The sequence below is a fragment of the Nyctereutes procyonoides genome, unplaced genomic scaffold (assembly GCF_905146905.1).
Source record: "Nyctereutes procyonoides isolate TBG_1078 unplaced genomic scaffold, NYPRO_anot_genome, whole genome shotgun sequence".
Taxonomy (NCBI): domain Eukaryota; kingdom Metazoa; phylum Chordata; class Mammalia; order Carnivora; family Canidae; genus Nyctereutes; species Nyctereutes procyonoides.
In genome coordinates, this window is record NW_026575051.1 from 18,043,413 (window position 1) to 18,064,742 (window position 21,330).

A 21,330-nucleotide genomic window follows, 5' to 3' on the forward strand; every position below is an offset into this window, starting at 1 on the left:
GCTACTCAATAACTGATCATTGTTTGAGTATGTGAATGGATAACTAAAAGAATGAATACAAGCATTAATGAGTGATATTCTTAATACTTTTCTGAGCACAAAGGAGAGGAAAGTAATAACCAAAGAGAAAATAATCAAGCATATTAAGGCAGTCATTTTAAATACCTAGATTATTGTCAATTAAATTAAGAAAAAATGCCATTCAAGCAGAAAGCATTCCAGTGCTAAATCTATTTGAATTTGAATTTTAGCTTAATTATATTTTTTAGTCAGGAAAAGTGAAATTTTCATTAACATTTCTTGGATTTTATCATCTTTATATTTAAGTAATTTAAAAATATAATTTTATACTAGAATAAGACCTGGTTATCGCTAATAACTTAGTCACATAAGTCATCAACTTAGGATTTAAGGTGTCAAAATGATAATAAACACTCAATTTGTGCTAACATTACATATCAACAAATACACATGCATTAGAAAACCATAAAATCTCAAAAAAAGCCACATTGAACTTGTACATGCTAATGGAATGGGCAACTAAATCCAGGATAAAGCAAAGCATAAATTTTCATTATTTTATATACTAACAAACAGAATGGAGAGAAATATGAGGCTTTGGTTGTAAAGGAAAATGCTTCCAGAAAACATAGGAAAAATTTAGAATTCATTATGTAATTCTAATGAAAAGAATATAACCTTTAGAGGCACAATGGCTATTGAAACTCTGATTATATGCATCCATCAGTATGAACATGGCAACTGATTTTCTAAACAAAGGTTATTCCATGTCCCTAAAGTACAAAATTTAAACTTTCCCTGAAAAACAATTGTTTAACCACCTGTACCAAAAATTAGTTAAACCATGTCCCTAGTTTAAGAGCAACATGAAAATGGCCAAGATATTCGATATCATCAACCTCAAAAACATCAAAGTAGAAATGTCAAATAATCTATATATTAGCAACAGATATAAATGTATTTCTAGTTTGTCAGCAGTCTAATATATTACAAAGAAACCCCAAAGGCACCTGTATCCTTGAACCTCAGGTAAAACTTAAGAGGAATGTCATATATCTTCAGACACCATTGGACTGCAAGATAGAGAGGGACTAGATTTGTTCTATATGTCTTTAGCCCACAGGCAACATTACAAAAATATCAGAAAAGCAAAAGTTAGCTCACCATAAAAAGAACTTTGTAACAATCAAAGCCATCCAGAAGTGAAAGGTTGTCTAATTTGGTTAGATTTATCTAGAAACAGGTTTACTCAGAAATCACTGTGATGCCCTGGAGTGCATTCATCCATAGGCTTTGGACAAAAAACTGAGTTTTCTTCCTATTCTTGGATTTTCTTACATTTCGAACAAAGCACTGAAAATGGCATACCTATTCCAGATCAAAAAAGTTATAACTTATACCAACTTCATGTGCCACATCAAAGCACAGCTTTTATTTATTAAAAATGCATTACTTCTCTATCCTTGGTATCCATAATTTCTTCCGGTTACTTATAGCACTTGACAGCATGATAAATAATGGCCCACTTCATTGGGCTTTCCTTCCCTTCCCTTGTTCCAGCTGCGAATTAAGGTGGGTACCTCATAGTAGATACAAATAGATCATTTCATATCTACCAGGTAGTTTAGAAAGCTCATGAAAGATATATTCTCTCTTTTGGGAAGGAGAGGGAAGCGGGGGGGGGGGGGCCCAATTCTGAAATATTCTGTAAAAGAAAGGAAAAAAGTCCTTTTAGTCACTAGACTTAGAAAATAAGAACTTCTATAAAAAGACTTTCAAAATGCTTGATTTCTGGCCTTATGAAACTCTGTAATTCCTGGATGAGTTGAATATCTTAATAAATTATGAAAACTAAACATATTCCCCTTTCCTCCTCCTTTCCTCCTTCTTTTTGGAAGGTGATTGCTAAAATATTAAAGGAAAGGAAGAAGAGGGAAAGTAGAGGTATCTACTTTTCTCTCTCATTCTGTCTCTCTTTAAAAAAAAAAAAAACAATTCCAGGTAATAAATATTACTGTTCATCATAAAGTTAATGAGGCAATGGAAGAGGGAAATTTGTAATTATGTAGAGTCTAATTTGGCCTTTGAATGTCTTAGCACTCACAAGAAACTCATGTCAAGTTTCCAACTGACCCATCTGCTAGTAAGACATTTAACATGTGAATAGTATTGACAGCAAATCTTCCAATGTTACTGTAATTACTGATATTAAAAGTTTTGTAGCTACTTATATGTCACATCTCCACTTGCTTTTGTGTAACACATGGTACCCTTTGAATCTAATACTGATTGTTCAAAATCTTGAATCACAAAGAGTAGTTATCCAGCTGCCCTTTCAACAAGAGAAATCAGACAGTAGAGCATTCTGACTTCTAGATAGACAATGGTGCTTCACCTGACTGCTCATAAGCACAAGTAGGTCAGGAACCAATTATCTAAAGTATTTTTGTGAGCGTGACAACCTATCAAGCTGGAACTTGAGGAACCCTTATGCAACCATTGTTGATTTTGTATGTCAGCACCAAAAAGAAAACCATTTTGAGAAAAGTTCCATTTCAATTTTAATGTGCCTTGGGGACTAAGACAACCTACTGTTAGAGTTGCAAAAATTTTGACGATTATAAACGTTAAGTACATACGATAAATTTTAGAACATACAGGTGACATGTATGGTGACGAGCCCCAAAGGAATCCTAAATTCAAACTTGCCAGAGAGGGATTCTACAGGCAAAAGCAATCCATTAATGAGGGTATTTTTTTTCAATCCCCATCCCCTTTCTCCTACCATTAAATAACCATTTTACATTCCTAACTTCAGTGTTCTATAACAGTTGTTAACAAAAGCCAAAAGTAGATAAATAAAAGACAGAAAGTGGAAGAGAAAAGAAAAATGTTAGTGAATATTAAGACAAAAAAAGCTAAAGCAATATATTCAAATAAGAAAGACACTGAACTCTAAGACAAATGAAAGTAATGGGCACAGTGAGGAGGTGCCCAGTACAGAAAGTATTCACACTGATCTGATAAAGCAAACTATCTATATATTTCTAAAATGCACTAGTCTGCAGTTTCTTCCCACTACAGTTTGAGAAACATGTATATCTTCATAATTTTTTAATCTTCATAAATATTATAATGGCATGGTATAATGGAAAAAAATCATGGACACCATTCTTGTGAATAGAGCCACATACATTTTGGCTACTCACTGTATTGCTTTGAGAAAATTGTTTAGCCCCACTGAGCTTCACTTTATTCACCTGCACCTGCACCTGAACTAGTAAAACTTAACTCACTTGATTCTGCTGAAAATCCAATCAAGCAGTGTACATAAATCTTCTAACATGGTGTCTGCCTCATTGTGGATGCTTGAGAATTATCAGTAGCCTCTTATTCCCTTCACTTCTCTTTATATTAATCCTCTCTCATCTGCTAAGATTCTAAGACTTTGTGGAAATAAATTCTGTCTGCATTAGGCTTCCAACCCTGGGAGAACTAAGACTTCCTCACTATGGTGTTATCTGTTTGCTCAAGGAATCTCTGGAATACAGATAAATAAACAACTTATGCTTTGCATTAATCAAGCTGCCCTTAGGGAGAAGTAATTCAGGGGAAATAACTAAGTGGGAGGAGTCTCCTTTAAGGAGACACAAATTCACCTCCTAGATGTTGCAACTGGTCATGTTCAAAAGCCAGAGTTGATATTTAACCTGATAGAGGGAATCAACCCAAATACCTGTTAGAAAATATCCTTGTCTAAAACATTCCTGCTGTTAAAAGCTGTGTTTATGCAAGAACAGAATTTATGTAAATATTAATCCCAGCTCTGTGTTTCTCTTACTGATGGTTGAACAATTTACAAGGGAAAAAAGTGGGATACCTGGGTGGCACAGTCAATTAAGTGGCCAACTCTCGGTTTTGACCCAGGTCTTGATCTCAGAATCGTGGGATCACACCTATGTTGGCCTTTGTACTTAGCATGGAGTCATCTTGGGATTCTCTTCCCCTCTCTCTCTGCCTGCCGCCCCTCACATGGGCAATCTCTCTCACTAAAATAAATATTTTAAAAATAATACAAAATAAATATAAGGGATAAAAGTTTGATTCAAATAATTTTTTCTCAGTAAAACGTATTTTTAAGATCCTTCAATAGGGCAGTCAGGGTGGCTCAGCGGTTTAGTGCACCTTCAGCCCAGGGCGTGATCCTGGGGACCTGGGATCGAGTCCTGCATCAGGCTCCCTGCTTGGCACCTCCTTCTCCCTCTGCCTGTGTCTCTGTGTGTCTCTCATAAATGGATAAATAAAAATTTTTAAAATAAATAAATAAAAATAAAATCCTTCAATAATCATGTAGCTCTACTGACATTAGTTATTTGTTGACGATCCTCTTAATATGGTTGGTAGTTTATTTTCAGTCCAATGACTGTAACAATAGGGTTCTTTGATAACACAGATCAGACATGTTGTCCACTGACCTTAATCCATGGTGTGTATTTTCCCAGAAGCCACTCATGAACTGAAGAAGGTAAAAGTAAAAATTTTAATATAAACATAAAGTAACTCACCTTTGAGTAAGCCGCAAGATCATGCTTCATATTGGACTCTTTTGGTTTTTGCAAAATTTTAAATTATGCATTTGTTAGCTAGTGTATGTAGAACATGCATGAGATGATGCAGGCTCAGATTTTCCAAAGCCGAGGATACAAAAATTATAAACTTTACTATCTCTCCAATAGGGCTTTTGAGGAAACAGATGACATAATTTTTTTCTCAGTAAACTTAAACTAAAAATCATTTGTGACCCAGTGCCCAAGTTTTTGAAGAGCAGACTATAATTTTTGTAAGGATATTTAGCTTTTTCATAACAATCTTGATGTGACATAATCAGTAAGTTCTAGAAAATATCCAAATGTCTAAAATTTAGGTAGCAAACTTTCTATCAAGATGCTATGTTTTAGAGATACAACATTTAAAATCCAACTTGCTGAGCCATCATCAGGTATAGTCAGAAATAAAACTAACATCTTTCATGTAAGATCTTCGGTTACAAATAATGAGGCTTTGGGCTTTGACAAACACATTTCCTTTACTGTATTAAAAAAAAAAGTCAGGGTCTGTGATTAGGTTTCTTCTATTCAAAAATGTTGTATTTGCAAACACTGAGAAAATGGCACAATTTAATAATAATAATAATAATAATAAAGAGATGCCAAGCTATCTCACTATTATCATCACATTTGTTTTTCTGTAATATTTTGTGCAATCATTAAAAGCAAGATAGCAGTAATGTTTTAGCCATCTCAATACCTAGAAGATTTCTATTCCTTTGGCTAGGAACGTTTTCCTTGGATGATTGGTTGACAATATCCAAAGGATAATTTTAGGTCCTGAAGAATTAAACACAGGTCTATTTTTATGAGGTGGGACAGATTGGAAACCGTTCTTTCTGCTTGTTCCAGTGAAATTGGAAATGAAAAGAATGTGTGTCATATGAGGGACAAGTGTCATGAAGCCCATCTGAATTATATTTCATGCCCCTCTTTATAGCCTAATGTTCAACTATATCCATTTTCCTGGCAGTATTGCACCCATCAAAAACAAGTTATTGACACTTATATCTCATATATAAATCAAATCAGGCAGACAAAGCAAAGAAGGTGGTTTCAGAGAGATTGGATGTTGGAGTCGAATAATGTATTTGTTTTTCACCTCTAGGATATCACTTTAATACTATCCTGAAACAATGGCACAAAATCATTCCAATTAAATGATCTTAAAATAAGACATAAAGGAAATTCAGGTGATCTCATTCTGTCTCGTGTGTCAAGAGTTGACAGCACAAAATTGAGCAGAAATAGTTTAAATTTAGCAGTCTTCACATATGTGTACAAGGACTGAGAGCAGAAATTGGATTTGCTTCAGTGGAGTCAATTAAGAAAGACTCAACAAGGAAGGGTTGAAGTGCATTGACAGGGCACTGGGAATTCTGTGAATATTGACTGGCACTGGCTTGGGTACAAATTAAGGAAGGCATTCTGGTTTCTGACATTAATTTTCTTCAGCTGAAAAATTACACTAATAAATAAATGATTATATAAATAACAATAATGATAAAAGACAAATGTAATGAAGAGACACATTCACCAGTGATCAGCTACCAAACAGCCATGTCAGATTCACTGTTATTTTTAAGGACTCTCGTCATATAGTTTATTTCACACAATTCTTCTGCTGGGACTCCCGTCATCACACCTCATTCCATTTCATGGTATTGTTCACATAATATTTACTCTGCTCTAAAGAATTGAGAGGTACCTAAGAATAAAGCGAAGATTTTTCCCTTATCATATCTATGGCAAATTATTTAGCCTACTCTGGCTTATTACTCAGCATGTCACTCACTTCCCTTGCCTTTCCTAACAACTCTGAAGTTTGAAATGTTAGATAGGAGTCATTTGTGAAAGTGTTTACCATGAAATGAAAGGCCATGAGAAGTTGTAATGGGGAGAATGTGCTGATCAAAACAAATCAACACCCAAGTCTGCTCTTTGGTGCTTATTTCATTAAAAGTTTCTAGATTAGCAAACACCTCCCAAAAAGAAAGAATGTCAAACAAATTTTCATCTTAAAAAATTATGGGAATTTAAAGTATCTTCAAATTCTACAGTCTTTGGAGGAAGACAAATATAAGTAAAGTGAAAAGTGAAGCAAATTTTATACTCTCTTCCTGTGCCCTATTTTTCTTGCTTTTTCCCCTCATGAAGAACATATTTAAAATGAACATGTTGGTAAGAGTCTTGCCTAATAGTAATTGGTACCTCATCTCTAATACAAAATTGTATTTTGAGATTTTGTTTTGCCTTTCTTTCTTTTTTTACACAATTGAAATCCATGCCTTAAACTTATAAAGAAGATAAATATTCCTGTCACTTAAAAAAAAAAGGACAAGTACAGTTTAATAAAAATTCTAAGAGGAAGCTACAAAGCCTGGGCACTAGGTGAATAAAATGTATTTAAAATCTATTAAGTGTTGGACCTTAAAGTATTATTGCAAATACCCAATCTAACAAATTTCCAGTACCCAGTGAAAAAAATCTTTGTCTCTAAGGGAATATTTTTAAATGTTTAAATTTTAGGCTTTTGTTTATACAACTCAGAAAACCATGATTCTATATTAATAACTTTGTCCTAAATTTGCATGTTCCAAACCCAACACTTTACTTCAGTAAAAAGCAAACTCTCCTCAAAACTGCTGAATTCCTTGTGGTTCTAAAACCTTATGTTTCCCATTGGACTACTTGGGAGTTTGATTTTATAACAGGGTGAAATGAAACTGGGAACTAGAAACCCAGGAAGGAAGATTTTTCTCCATCTCTGGAGAACTTCATGGTCTCTACCCCATATTCTTCTTTGCAAATTTCAATATTCCCTCATTCTGCTTCCTAACATCACAACTGAATAATGGCTGCTCTAGCTGTACTGATGAGAGCAAGGTGACAATCTCAAATGACTATAGTTATTAGGCCCCAACAAAGTAGGTGGAGCAGAGGGAGAGAACATGGCTTCAAATCAGTACACTTGCTTTTTACTGTAAGGTAATGTTAGACTTTGTATGGCCAGAACTTTCATTTTTCAGAAGTAGGAATTTTAATGTGTGTGTGTGTGTGTGTGTGTGTGTGTGTGTGTGTGAGAAATCACCCAATTTTAAAATGCTGGCAATTTTAAAATAACATAATTCAGACTAAACTACACAAGTCCCTATGCCAATAGACATAAGCTGAGAATTAGAACTGTAGATGAGGAAACCACCAGATAAAAGCAGTAGTCATAGGAGAATATAGTTGTGCCCAGAGGCAAGGCATCAAAGTAGGTCGAGTGGGGAATAAATACTTAGGACTTCCATTGTCTCATCTGCTAGAACTTTTCATTGCCTAAGTCTAAGAAGACTATTGAGCAATGGAATCTAGGCGATATAAATTACATCATTTACCTTCTGTGGCAAGGAGTAGAGTAGAGAATAATCATGAAAAGCAAACAAAGAGTATCCTGCACATTTTAGTAGGCTGTGTATCATTACTTCCAGGGAACCTTTTTCTGGATAGACGGATGGAGAGATGGATTAATGGTGGCATGAGTTTATTGAGAGATTGGACACTGAATTCAATCTTTCCAGATTCACATTGCAACCACCCCACTTTCCAATGTGTCTTGGATAGGTTCCTCCATATGTAAAAAAGAGAATAATGAGAGCACCCACCTCATAACATTGTTTCACACTATAAATTACAAAAATATTTGTAAAGTTCTTGGACCCTTGCTTAACAGATCAGTTAATTATTGGCAGATTTGTTAATTATTAGTAATTATAATCATTTACTGTTTCATGTTGCTGAATACTTGTGATGGCCTGGCCAATTGGCCCAGCATAGAGTGAGATCTAAAATAGAATCATAGGTATTGACCAGATTGACCTGCCAAGTGTAAGTTCCCAAAGGAGTAAACATAAGAAATACTTTTATGATAATAACCACCATCATTGTTGCCAGCAAAGTTGTGACATATTTGGTAGGTAATATATTTGGTCATCTTCTAATAATGCAAGCTCTAAATTTTTAGACCTTTAAGGGTTCAAGAATAATTAGGTGAACTACTACTTGGTATATCTAATTAGACAGAAATATACTTGAAAGGACTGAAAAGTTTTCCACACATGAACAACATCAATTTGAATCCCACAAGCTTTTGCGTATTTTGTTTTCTCCCCATCACTATGAGAGAAGACAGAATTTTAAAAACAAATCCAAGGAAAAGAAAAAGAATAAAAGGAGCTAGTTATTTCTCAAAGAACATCTAACCATATACCAAGAAATTACTTCTTCCTCCTCAAGGTCAATATCCTCATATTTGCAGAGATTCAAGACTAGAATAATTACTAAAATCTTAGTTAGGCTAGCCTAGTTATTGAAGGTATGATTACCTGAACCAAGAAGGCCAGGTGAGCCAGAAACCAGATACTGCCACTATGGTCAAGATCCTCGTTACTTCAATTGACCAAGATAAAATAAGCTATTATAGGCAAGAGATATCCCTTTATACTTTCTAGATACATTAGAAGCTAAAAAGGAAGGGCAAGAAATGGTGCCAGTTTATTGTAGCATCCCAGTACTGAACCATTTGCAGGTTATTGTTAGGTACTTAGAACAGAGTACAGAAGAACTACAAGCTTCCCATTCAGTAATGTTCTCCAAAGCATGAATGTGCAAATATAGTGGCACAAAAACAAACTGAAGACAAAAGAATAGCAGCAGCAGACCTAACAGAATGGAAGAGTAGGAATCCTGCAATGGTTTCCTGGTGATTAAAAAAAAAATTAATACATGATTTACTCATAGTATTGATTTGGGTCCTCTCAATTCCACCATATGTTAAATCTATTGTTAAAGAATTCTACTCAGGTATACTACAATGTGGACAGCACAAAGCAGAGAGCCACTGATTTAGCTGAGGGGCAAGAATATTCTCTCCTAAGAATCTTAGAGCTTCAGTTCCACAAAGGTGAATCGTATAGCTTGATTCTGTAAAAGGATGTTTTAGTAAATAGCTATTGACAGGTAAAACGAGTCTTCTATTTTATTTCAATCAGAGCATGTAATTTGATGTTTCTCAGTACTGACTAGACATTAGAATTGCCTAGATAGCAAAGTAATGATGACAGAATTTTACTTGAGACCAATTAAATCAAAATCTCTGGTGGTGAACTTCAGTACTTTTTAAAAAATGTCCTCATATGATTACAATATATAGACCAGGTTAATACCCTTCTAGACTTCTGAGTCACACACAATTCTTTGAGACATCTAGTTATGGTCCCACCATATGTTTAAGACACAATAAAAGAGAGCATCCTTCAGTATAGCTTTGCTTCTAGGTGTATAACTAAAACAGATGATTTTTTATAGAAATTCATAGAGCAAAATTTAATGGAAGATAAGTACTTCAGAAATAAGGAGAACTCCATTAGATATGAATTGCTTTTCTGAACCATAGAATTTAAGAGCTAGCCGAATTGAAAAAGTGTCTAGTTAGAAACACTAGAGCATCATGGAGAGAAGCTATTTTAAGGTTCCTTGGTTCACTACACCCCCATTTCAACATTCAGAAAATGAGACTACTGAGGCCTCATGAAGGAAGGTAAGGAGACTAGACTCATGAAATTAGTTAAGAAAGAGGTAAGATTATAGTCTAAGTCTCTTGACACTAAAGCCGGTGTTACTCCTACTTTACATGTCATGAAACAAATTTCAAAGTGAACATGGTTTCATATTTTGGCGGGGAGGTGGTAGTCTTGGATTGTCCTATCGCCATTTTGATGACCTTGGGAACCATGCTTCCCAGAACCTCTTCCTCTATGTGTGACTAGATTAAAGTTGACCAAAATGGAAGTCGTGTGAGGCTAAGTAGGCTGGAATGAAGCAGTGGACATGACTCTGAAGATTCTGGGGTCAGACGCAGCAACAGACACATGTACAAGTACTGAGGATTCTGGGGTCAGATGCAGCAACAGACAGATGCACAAATACTTATGATTATGCCTTATTCTCGCTCTCCTCCCTTCATATCTAGCTTTCTTCCTAGCTTCTAGCCTTACTGACCAACATCAACCATAAGACTATCACCAGTTCATTTAGCTGTGAACCCACAGCGCAGTAGGTACAAGGAGCCGCCAGCCTTCTGTGGAATTCTCCATGGGTCCTCTCTCTTAGTCTCACTGTGGCAGCAAGCTCTAACTTGTTGACCTATACCAGTACTACAGGAGCGCTGGTTAACAGCATCTTTTAGACCTTATAAATTTTATTTGTGGACTCTTGCATCCCTAGTGCCTTCCACAAAAGTATGGGATCCTATAATAAATCTCTTATTCTATTATCCTTCTATTGGTTCTGCTTTCATGAGTGAACCCTGACTGACATGAGGGGAAGGGGGTAATAAAGTAGGACTTTCAACTTCTACAGTGTGGTTATAAACCCAAGGTGATGGTGATAATATTCATTCTCAAAATGCTCAAAATTTACAAAGTGACTCTTTATAGTTTCTAATTAATTCCTGTTTTATAAAGAAAAAAAGGCATGTTCAATTCAGAAATAAAGCAGCCTCAATTCAGAGGAATGAAGGCAACTCTACTGAATTACTACTGCCTATGGCTCCCACCCCAGGCTCCTCTGACTCCCCTACAGACAGTCCTCAGATGAATGCTGACACTGTTGGGAAATTCTGCTAATTATACAAGTCACTTTTGAAATATTCATTTGGATTACTTTACAGAGATGGATATTAATGGCTTGCTAGCTTTGAAAAAAAAAGAAAAGATGTTCTTTGATCTTAGAGAGTTGGGTCCTATGCTTTGGTAAAGAAAAGTGGACTGGAGAGAAGGGAATCTGAGCATTTCCTATTCATCCAAGTAATGATGGTAAAGTGAGCTTTCTTTGATTTCTGTGGTTATACTTAAAGGTACAGAGCAAGTAGTTGTAATCATCCTTTTAGGAGTCATTCAAAAAACTACATTAAGCTACAAATGTCTAAATCTGGCCGATTCATTATGGTTTCATTTTCAAAAGCTGGATTGAGAAATGCAGAACTGTTACAACAAACACAATTGTAAAAAAAAAAAAAACTTAGGCATAAAAAAACTTAGGCATTTTAGAGAAAGCAATGAGTAGGAACTGGAACTATTCACATGTTAACAGATCAATGGTATTTAGTAGTGAATAATTGAAGACTTCAAGTCTACAGTTATTTAGGGCTTAAGAGAACACTAATAACACCATAGTTCTTCAATATCAATATGCAAAGATGTCCATCACCTTGTAATGTTTGCTGAAGTTTCCTGGGCCCTAATGTCTGGATATTCTGATTTGATTGATATACGATGGGTCCCATATTAGTTATCCATTGCTACATTATAAACTACCCCCAAACTTAGCAGTATAAAGCAACAAATATTCATTATCTCACACAGTTTCTGAGGTCAGAAATCTAGAAGTAACTTGGCAGGGTAATTCTGGCATAGAGTCATTCATAAGGTTACAGTGACACTTTCAGCTGGGACTTGATCACTGGAGGAATCAAGCCAGAGGAGCTCTTTTCAAGATATTGTATTCATGTGGCTGTTGGCAGGTAGCCTCAGTCCTCATTAGTTATTTCCAAAAGGTTTCAGTTAGTTCCTTCCCACCTGTGGTTTTTCCATGGGGCTCTTCTACATGGAAGCTGGCTTTTGCCAAAGTGAGTCATCTGAGAGAGAGGCTAAGTGACCTAGATGGGTGCCATAGTGCCTTTTGCGTTCAATTCCCAGAAGTGATCTATCATCATTTCTGCTGCATTCTACTGAATGCAATCAATCCTGATAGGAATGTGGGAGGGAATTACACAAGAGTCTGGACACTAGGAGGCCAGGATCACTAGGGACCATCTTTGAAGCTGCCTTCCACAGGCACTATAGAATACTTTAGTAAGCACCTATGAAGGTTCATTTGCATGTGGTCTGTAGAGCACAGTTTAAGAAAAGAATGTTCTATAAATGGTGCTGGGAAAATTGGACATCCACATGCAGAAGAATGAAACTGGACCACTCTCTTGCACCATACACAAAGATAAACTCAAAATAGATGAAAGATCTAAATGTGAGACAAGATTCCATCAAAATCCCAGAGGAGAACTCAGGCAACACCCTTTTTGAACTTGGCCACAGTAACCGGAGAAGGACAGTGTATGTTCTCATTCATTTGGGGAATATGAATAATAGTGAAAGGGAATATAAGGGAAGGGAGAAGAAATGTGTGAGAAATATCAGAAAGGGAGACAGAACATAAAGACTTCTAACTCTGGGAAATGAACTAGGGGTGGTGGAGAGGGAGGAGGGCGGGGGTGGGGGTGAATAGGTGACGGGCACTGAGGGGTACACTTGACGGGATGAGCACTGGGTGTTATTCTGTATGTTGGTAAATTGAACACCAATAAAAATTAATTTATTAAAAAAAAAAAAAGAAAGAATGTTCTGTAGAGCATGCTAGTTTTTAAAAAGTGTATTATTTATTTATCATTGATCCATTCACTCATTCGATATATATGTATATATATATATGTATACACATATATGTATATACATGTATATGTATACATGTATATGTATGTATATATATAATTTTCTGAGATTTATCCTAGAGAATGTTGTTTATTAGTAGGATAACAGGTTTTAAAATCTGGCCGAACCCCATCCCTAAGATTCTAATCAAAACCGTGAATAAAATGGGGGAAAAACACTGAAGTTGATATAAACTACCACCTGGTAACTTTGAAGCATCCTTATCAAGGCAAGCAATGATTTGGTAACTGCCTGAAATATTGAAAACTTTCAAGCAAGCATTTCTGAGTACCGTGGATGGTCACTAGAAAGTATAGTCACTGATACAAAAAGCCTTCTAGAAAAGTCATAGATAAAGAGTCTAAAGAGTTTTGCTGGAGTTATGATTGCTGGCTCAAGCCCAGCTACCCAACCCATTCCAATTAATGAAAACTGTATCAGTGAGGAGAAAGAAGCTTCCAAACTTGGCAAGAAAGAGAGACCTGGAACAATTAGAAAAATACCCATTAGGGCTTTCGAAACTAGTATAGTTGGAAGCTTAACCCATCAGATAAAAGCTATCTTGTCAGATAAAGGACTCCTGCAAGGCTTCAAGGAATAGAATTAAAGTTCAAGATTTTGGTACTTTACTTATTTCAGGTCTGTGTGCTCACAATTGGTGATCTCTCAAATCCTTCACATTAAACACTGATAACAGGGATCAGAAGCTCTGGTCTAACAGAAAGATTCAGGGAAAGAGTCTTTAGCTATTGCCAAAAGCTGTCTGCTCAGGAGTTTACCATTTGTCAATGTAAATAAGCCAATCAGAAAGTCATTCCAGAAATAAATATGGACAAAGACCCTCTCAACTACATGCTCATCAGCACCAAATTGATGGCAACAAGCAGCCAATGGTTAATGGCTATATAATTTTTTTAAATTTATTTATGATAGTCACACACACACACACAGAGAGAGAGAGAGAGAGAGAGAGAGAGAGAGGGAGGCAAAGACATAGACAGAGGGAGAAGCAGGCTCCATGCACTGGGAGCCTGATGTGGGATTCGATCCTGGGTCTCCAGGATCACGCCCTGGGCCAAAGGCAGGCGCCAAACCGCTGCGCCACCCAGGGATCCCTGGCTATATAATTTTTATTGTAATTTTCAAGTTTCTTACATATCCAAGATAAGCAAGCATCAAGGATGCTGACGATCATTTCCAATACTCTCAAAAAAGGTTCTGATTAAGCACTCACATGTGGAATTTAAGAAACAAAACAAGCAAAGGGGAAAAAATAAGAGAGGGAGAGAAAGCACACACAAATCAAGAAACAGACTCTTAACTATCGAGAGCAAACTGAAGGGAGAGAGTGAGGGATGAGTGAAATAGGGTGATGGTGATTAAGAAGGGCCCTTATGATTTATGGAAGTGTCAAACTACTATATCATACACCCAAAAATAATATAACACTGTATATCAACTAACTGGAATGAAAATAAAAACTTAAAAAATTTTATTTAGACATTTACAACTTCCAGAACTTGGAACACAGGGTCTTTAAAACTTAATAAAAAATTCACGGCAGTCCCCTAAAGACCGTACCTACAGTAGTTTCGGACAAATGTGCATGTCACTTCAGGGTAGTTGTTGAGCACTTGAGCAAAGCACAATAAACAGACACCAAGGTTAAAGGATTAGCAAGTAAAAAATCTTAACAATTCTATTTGTAGGTTACCATAGCCTCTTCCACAGGAAACCAGTAATTGAATTTAAGATTGACTTAATCCATAACTAATGAATATGGTATTGAAAGATAATGGGGGGAAAAGCACTACCTTTGTTCTGACTACCAAGGCTTCATTCTGAGAATCCCAGCCAATGTTAATGTCCATTTAGGGAAGGAAAGAAGCCGAGAACCATATGAATGTGAAGTAGATCAATAACAGAAGGTGTAAGTATCTTTGAAATATGTAATGGATGGCTAAAAATCAGAGGTTTATAAATATTTCCCTGGATCAGGGACTGCCCAAACTACAAACACATGTTAGCAAATTTAAAATAATCCTCATAAAGAAGGACCAGGAAATGTTCAATAAACAGGCATTTTAGGATCTCTGTTCCTCAGAAACATGAACATGTGTGTTGAAATGGCTCTTAGTCTTGACCACACAGTTATGTGTGGATAAAAACAGGCTGATTTTTTTTTTAAGATTTGATTTATTTATCTGAGAGAGAGACAGACAGACAGAGAGACAGAGAGAGAAAGATCATGCATGAGCGGGGAGGGACAGAGGGGGAGGGAAAAAGAATCTGAAACAGACTCTGCCCTGATCACAGAGCCTGACCTTGGGGCTCAATCCCATGACTGCGAGATCATGACCTGAGTTGAATCCAAGAGTGGGATGCTTGACTGACTCAGCCACCCAAGCACACCTTACTGTAACTTTTTATCCGTGGAAACATATATAAAATGAACTTTTACCTATTTTATGTCAGCACTCACATTTTCATTGCATCTTCATTCTTCATATTCCCAAGCTAGACATTTGTAATTTCTTCAAATTAAGTATATTTGAAGTTTTGTCTGGATCTTGTCAATCTACTCCTCCTGTGTTTGGCATTTCAGTTATATTCTTAATGTTTAGCACTTAAAACCAAAACCAGATTTCCCAGTTGTGGACTGGCCACTATTAATTAGAGAGAAATTCTTACCTCCTTAATTGAATTAAGCTGCTTCCCAATTTATCCTGAGTTTGCAAGCTTTGCTGACACCATGTTAACTGCACACACAAAATACCTATCTTATAAAACCCCTAACCCTGTGTTTAAAATGAGCTCTTCCTTTTGTTAATGCGTTTTATTTTTTAGGTACATGTGTATGTAAAAAGTGTTCCTGGTAAATTTTCTATTGTTATATAGCCATTACTCAAACCTTTCAAAATATTTTTTTATTCACAATCTGTCTTCCATTCTGTCAACTACTCTTCCTAGTTTTGTCTAGTCATAAATCCAATGGATACTTCTTCTTTATCTGGATATTACTGAAATGTGGACTAGGAAATTAATGGACTTTCAGCATTGACCTTTAGTTTCTCTGATGATCTAGAGGTACTAGTATTTTGTTCATTTAATCCTCTCAACTACTTGTGAGATACACATTATTATTTCAATTTTACAAAACAAAAAAGAGACTTAGAACAATGATATATCTGTCCAAGGCAAGAACATAATGAAGCCAGCTCCTACTGGATCTGAGAGTCAGTTGACCCTATTTCTCCTTGACTCTGCATTAAGTGACATCATGTTGCTAGCTTGAAATTGGCCATGGTAGGCTTATATAATCAAGGAAATCATACATTTCGAACTTACTTTTTTCCCCTAAAGGTCAGAAGTTAGGTATTTACAAACCACTGGTCCAAGCATACGCAATCAGTAAGAAGCTGAACCAGGTCTTGAACTAATGATTACTTCTTATCCCAGTTTTCAGGGTCTTTATAGTACATTCTACAATATTTTTGTAATCAGATTTTAATAGTAAAAAACAGAGACAACAAATCATATGAGAAGCTGGCTTTGCTCAGGTACTGCTAAAAGAGAAAACTTTTAAAGACACTGAGAGCTACTGAATAAAAACCTCCTTGATTTCATATTTTGTTCTTTTTTTTTATTAACACATTACCAAACTGACAGTTATCTTTCATTCATTATGGACTAGTCTTGAAATGCCTTTCTATCTATTTCTTTGTGGCCAGACCTTTTATAAACTGTACTTTATTGATACACCCTTAAACACATTACTAGGCACTTGTACCCATTGAATTTTAATTTATTTTGTAGAACCAATCCCAAATCCCTTTAGCTCTCTGTTTCTCTTCAGTTATTTCAGAATAAAATTACATTTGTCATACTCCAAAAAGTAGCAAAGATTTGCCCAGTGGAAAATAAAGTAGAAAGTTCTTAGACTCAATTGACATGGTATGAAAAGCATTGATGCTGACTCTTTTGGACAAGGTGTTCTCCACGGTATGTCTTATAGAAGTGAAAATGTGGTGTGAGACACTACAAAGAGGTGTTTTACATGCTGAGAAGAAATTCTGACAAGTAAAATTTTTTTAAGGTAATCATAGCTCTAATTTTCCAACTTGACAACAGAGCATCTACGTTTTGTAAAGCCTGGGGAGAGAGGGACCAAAAAATAAAATACTTTCGTCTTGTTGTCTTAAAAAAAATATCTTCCGGGGAGGGGGGTGGGGGAAGAGTAGTTCTCACCTTTGAATGCCTATTCTCCTCCTCCTCCTCCCATTCCTCTCTCCTGTGCTATAGAGATATTCTCTATTTGACAGCTATCAGCCATATGACAACACTGTTTTTCATAGCAATGTGCAGACTTTGTTTCCACTGGAGAGGTCCACTAGGCACAATTTTGGACTTGTTATTAAAGGCAAACTAATGTCCCCCAAAGATTTTTCAAAACACTTCACACCAGAATGTGGTATTTTAAAGCATTCCCATTTCCCATAATTGAATGCATTCAGCATAGCAAGAAGAAGAACATTTAGCAGTACAAGAATTAATAAGAATTAATACAATCTATTCTAGAGGGTCTCATAGGATATGTATGGATTTTATGCATAATTTTATAAAAGGTAAGGCTGTGCTAACTATTCAGAACTCAGCTTAAAGACCGCTGACCCAAGAAAGAAAGTAAAACAGGTGAGATATTTGAAAGGGAACAAAGCATCCTATTAATATTCATTTTGTATTTAAATTGAGTACAATTTTCATCATTGGGAATATGTGCCCTGTTATAGTTTCTTGGGATGCTTGATCAAGTCATTAGTAAAACTCTGTCAGATTTCTGCATAAAATAGAAATAACCCTCTCTTCAAAATAATTTCTCAAATACTGAATGCACGTTGCAAATATATTATTAACAGTGCATAAGGTCTTCAAATGATTATGATTATCACATAAAAATGGCAGAAGATAGGGTCCCTATTAATTATCATGTTAATCATATAGAGAATCACTCTCTCTAATCATTTAAATTTGGATTTATCACATTTTAAAGTTAGAACTTTTAAAGCTTTTAAAACAGAAAATCAGTAAACATCCAATCTTGATACAACTAATGTTCATAAGTAGATTCAGAAGTCCACCTGTTTAAAATAGGACTTAGATTTAAAGGGAGCTTTCATTATAATGGTCCTTTTTCATTGACCCTCTACATCAAAATTGCTAGTTTCTGTTCGTGTGTCCTCAACATGAACATCAGTAGCACATGCCACATGCCACAAAGCTAAGAATAAAGAAAACAATAATAGCATTTTAAAGCTAATAAAACTTTTGGTGTATTTTAGAGCAAAACAATGCTTTCTATGCTTTTTAACTCATCTCATCTTTTCACATGAACCTGTAACCCACTGTGGTTATGAGAGCTTCTTTAGGTTTGAAGCTATGGGGCTGTGAGCCAAATTTTCCAACTTAGAACTCTGTTAAGAAGAAATAATTATGGGGGCTTAGAGTTAAGCAGTTAAGTGCCTGACTCTCCATCTCGGCTCAGGTCTTGATCTCATGGTTATGAGTTCAAGCCTGGCATTGGGCTCCATGCTGGGCATAGAGAGTACTAAAGAAAAGAAAAGAAAAAAGAAAGAAAAAGGAAAGGAAAGGAAAGGAAAGAAAGGAAAGGAAAGGAAAGGAAAGGAAAGGAAAGGAAAGGAAAGGAAAGGAAAGGAAAGGAAAGGAAAAAAACGAGAAGAGATATGAACTACATGTTTCTGGGAGTGGAGGTCTGAGTAGAGACATAGGAAAAAGATTCTGTTGCTAACCACTCCCTTTCTCCTCCTTAGATCAACTAGCCTAACTTATCTTTGATGGCAAAAGGAACAGGAAAATCTGCTTACATCAGCAGGGTGCTAAAGTCACTACTGGCCCAATTGAACTTACAAGGGCTATTCTTTGTGAACAATACTTAAAAGTGGAAAAAACAAAGAAACAAATCTGCTTACAATGTATTTAAAAAGAAACAAAACAAAATACAAAAAGCATTGACCAGCTACGTGTAGCAGGAAAAATGAGAGTTCTATAGAATCTTATAAGTTGGGCACCTGGGTGGCTCGGCTCGGTGGTTGAGCATCTGCCTTTGGCTCAGGGCATGATCCTGGGGTCCTGGGATCGAGTCCTGCATCCGACTCCTTGCAGAGATCCTGCTGCTCCCCCTGCCTGCCTCCCTATGTCTCTGCCTCTCTCTCTGTATCTCTCATGAATAAATAAAATCTTTTTTAAAAAAAATTTAAAATAGACATTTTTTAAAAAAAGAATCCCACAAGTTGTCAAATATGTGAGTTTAAATTCACATATTTGTAAAAAAAAAAAAAACAAAAACACAAAACTCCCTTTTTTATTTTATTCTTACTGTACTATCATCCCCAGTATCACCCCATCCCCCTAGTTCTACAGAGATGCTTACTTCAAGGACCAAATTCTGCTTGGCAAATTGCTTCTTTACACAGAGGAACTTATAACCTGTGAAGTCTTTTGGAGTCCTGGACCACCCTTATTGCCTGAGCTTCTTGACTCTAGTTACCTTTGTTACATGTTTACAAACCTTCTGGTTCTGTACAAAATTTGATACAAATCACTCATATATTTTTATCTTATAGACCAGTTCACATTTTGAAAATTTGTTGTTTGTTATTGTAGGGTTTTTTTTTTTTTGCTTTTTCTTTATTTGATTGGTTAATTATATGATATTTTCATTGACTAATCTGTTTTTCATGTAAGTCTATTTCTTAAGATCGTTGTCTGTTTATTTCTGAAACACCATTTGAATGTGATCATAGTAATGTATTTTAGCATCAATTTTATTACCATTTTTTTCACTCCCTAAATACATATAGAAGCAGAAGGGAGAAAACTGGAAAGAAGGAAATCAAGAACCATTCTCATTGAATCCCAAATCACTTAATCACTTTTATCTAGAGACACTCACTAACTACATGTAGTTCAGATGCAGATGACAGTAGAGGCTTCTAGCCCTTGATAGAGCAAGATTGTCTTCTATTCTCATATAGAAAGATAGAGTGTACCACACAAACACTTTTGAGAAAAGAAGAATTTTGTAGGAATTTTGTACAACTTTTCATTGTAGTTACCAAATTTAATTTTTGTTACAATTTTTCAGTTATTTCTCTTTCTGTAATACTATGTTTTGAGTGTAAAGTATTAAGTTAGTATAGTCTGGGAAATTCCTGACTACTAAGTATGATATATTTATTGTTCTCAAATTAGTTGAGTGTGAGTTAATACTAATACTAATAGATATGGGATATTGATACTGGGATTCCCATCTTCATGGCAAATTCCATAGCCATGATAGACAAAATAGTGTGGTATAAGGGTGTAAACTCATGTGTCAAACTACATATGTTTCAATACTAATTCTTTCAGTTACCAAATATGGGATCTCACACAAGCTATTACTTTTTCTCAGTCCAAATTTCTTCATTTGTAAAATGGAAATAATAATACCTATGCCATAAAATCGTTCAGATGATGAAATGAGATAATACATATAAATATTTAATCCTGGGCATAGTAAGTCCCCAATTAATGGGGTAGCCATGAGAATATACATCAAGATTTTTTTTCCTGCAGGATGTGTCATTGACTGACAGCCCCAGCTGCTGCCTTCTACAGCCATTGAGTATGCACCAATGTTGTGCTTCCAGACAGCTGCTCCAACGACTGAACGCTGCAATGCTGCTAATGAAGGCCATTCTCACAAAACATGAAGCTTCTTTAGTGGTTGAATTTGTTTTGAGTACTCTCCAACAGCCTAATTCATAATTTCTTGGAGTTGTGCTTTGGTTTGAGCATTCAAAGCATTCCTACCTGATCCTTCTTCCTGTCCTAACTCCTTCATAGATCTGACCTATGATCTGAAGGCCTTCCTTTTCTCCTTTCCTCTACCACTCCCTCTTCTTGATCTTTCACAGCTCCTTCTCCCAGTAAATATCTTTCACGTTTCATCCTATCTTGGCAGTAGCTTATCCCAAACTTAACCCAGCACGACTAGTTATTACTCTCCATTTTCATCACATCTGATTCTATGTGGTTTTATTTTTAGAAAAAGAAAATGTCATCTTCTCTAAGCCAAAAAACTCAACTTCCTTCTTTCTTCTTTCTATACA